This window comes from Mandrillus leucophaeus, unplaced genomic scaffold (assembly GCF_000951045.1).
Source record: "Mandrillus leucophaeus isolate KB7577 unplaced genomic scaffold, Mleu.le_1.0 Scaffold79, whole genome shotgun sequence".
NCBI classification, from domain to species: Eukaryota; Metazoa; Chordata; class Mammalia; order Primates; family Cercopithecidae; genus Mandrillus; species Mandrillus leucophaeus.
Genome location: NW_012108585.1, coordinates 3158214 through 3160699, shown reverse-complemented (window position 1 = coordinate 3160699; position 2486 = coordinate 3158214). Strand labels below are relative to the sequence as shown.

At 48.6% G+C, this 2486-nt stretch overlaps 1 pseudogene; it reads right to left on the bottom strand.

Annotated features, from left to right (window-relative positions):
- Window positions 1-2232: 2232 nt before the first annotated feature.
- LOC105529894 overlaps window positions 2233-2486 on the bottom strand; it is a 2567-nt pseudogene continuing 2313 nt past the window's right edge.

The window sequence follows — 2486 nt, the reverse complement described above, 5'->3', positions numbered from 1 at the left end:
TACACACAAGAGCAAAACACACTTTACAACAACGGTGGAAAAAACCCCATGCGCTCACTGAAGGGAATTAAAGATGCAGTGATAGTTACAACACGGCAACAGCACATATTGACAAGCGAGATCTCATCCAAGAGTTTAGGGTATGGTCGGGGGAGCCAGAGCCTCTCTGAGGATGCATCCTCCTTTGAAAGCACTGACCTAGCCCCTGCGTCCACGAACGTGGGAAAAGTGTGGGAGACGGCAGAGTCTCAGCAACCCCTCATTCCAGTTTGTCTCCTTAGACAGCATCCACATCCCCCATCCTGCATCAGCTCCTTTTCCGGCTTCCTGATCCTGCAGTTGTTTTTGCAAAGCGGAGAGAGGTGACTGTGCTTAGGACAATGCTTCACATTGCCAGGAGAGGGCAGCAGATCACGCCCCCATTCCCGGCGCTGCCTTGGCGCTGTCCAGGATTCCAGTGAATTTTCAAGGGTTGTTGAGTGGTCACAGGAGCCAGGCTGTGTGCCAGGCACTGGGAGTGCAAAGCCAACTGAGATACGGGGCCCTGCTCTGCAGGAGGCTGTGGTCTAAGAGGGCGAGGCAGCCATGGAAACATACAGGTCCAAACAGTGGGGTGAGGCGCTGGGGCAGAAGGCTCTTCAGGGGCTGTGGGGTCCCCAGGAGGTAGGGAGAGGAGGAGTATCAGAAAACCCCCAGCTGGGGCCAGGCGCGGTGGCTCAGGCCTGTAATCCCAGCACTTTGGGAGGCCGAGGCCGGTGGATCACTTGAGGTAAGGAGATCGAGATCAGTTTGGCCAACATGGTGAAACCCTGTTGCTACCAAAAATACAAAGATTAGCAGGATGTGGTGGCTGGTGCCTACAGGCTACTCTGGAGGCTGAGGCACGAGAATCACTTGGACCCTGGAGGCGGAGGTTGCGGTGAGCTGAGATCATGCCTCTGCATTCCAGCCTGGGTGACAGAGCTAGACTCTGTCTCAAAATAAACAAACAAAACCCCACACAGCCAGCAGGAAGAGGTGCTTGGGCTGAGTCTGGGAAGCAGGTAGGTTTTCCTGGTTCCTAGGCCAGGCCGCGCACACTAGGCAGGGGAGTCAGGGCTCAGCGTGACACTACAGGGTGCGCTCAGGCTTGAACACAGGGCACTGGGGGCAGGAGAAGGATCTCAGAAAGGGGGAGGATTACGGAAGGCTGTCCTCCATGGCCACACTAACACCTGAGACCTCCTGGGCTCAGATGATCCTCCTGCCTCAGCCTTCGGAATAGCTGGGACTACAGGTGTGTGTCACCATGCCCAACACATTTCTTAATTATTTGGAAAGATGGAGTCTGCCTATGTTGCCAAGGCTGGTCTCAAAATACTGGGCTGAAGTGACCCTCCTGCCTCAGCCTCCCAAAGTGCTGAGATTGCAGCTGTGAACCACCACGCCTGGTCCATTTCAATTATTTTTAGTGTATTTGGTATATTTACAGAATTGTGCAACCATCACCAACATCTACTTTTGGAACATTCTGTCATCCCAGAAACTCGTGCCCGTCAGAGTTACTTTTCATTCTCATCCCCAGCCCTAGGCAACAAGTTATCTACTTTCTGTCTCTATATTAGGCTCTTCTGGATATTTCATATAAACTGAATCAGGCAATGTGAGTTCTTTTGCATCTAGCGTCTTTCACGAGGCATTGCATTGTTGAGGCTGATCAATGTAGTAGCATGTATCAGAACTTCCTTTTGATTGCTGAACAGTATTCCGTTGTATATTCCAGGTTTTAAACCCTTTGCCAGTTGATGGCCATTTGGGTTGTCTTGACCTTTTGGTTCTTGTGAATGGTGCTGCCATGAACATTCACATACAAGCCTCTGTGTGGACGTACATTTTCATTTTCCCTGGGTACATACCTAGAAGTGAAGTTGCTGGGTTTAAGGCAATTCTATTTGTAACATTTTGAGAAACTGTCATACTATCTTCCAAAAAAGTGGCTGCACCATGTTATTTATTTATTTATTTATTTATTTATTTATTTATTTATTTATTTTGAGATGGAGTTTCACTCTTGTTGCCCAGGCTGGAGTGCAATGGTGCAATCTCAGCTCATTACAACCTCTGCCACCCAGATTCAAGTGATTCTCCTGCCTCAGGCTCCCAAGTGGCTGGGATTACAGTCAGCTAATTTTGTATTTTTTTTTAATGGTGAAAAGATATACATATATTTAGAATTAGCCAGCTGGACTCAGTTTAGATGATCCCAATTTTGTTGGCAACATTCAAAGCATCGTAATCAGGAGCCAACCGAACATACACCTTCCTCTCTCCATCAGGCCAAATCAGGGTGTTGAATTTGGCCACATCCATGTCACAGAGCTCCTTCTCCACCTGTTGGATCTGGTTCTTGTTGGGCTTTAACGTCCTTAACGGACACAAGGATGTTGTTGTCTTCTGTCTTTTTCATGGCCGACTCAGTGGTCAGCAGAAACTTTTTTTTTTTTTTT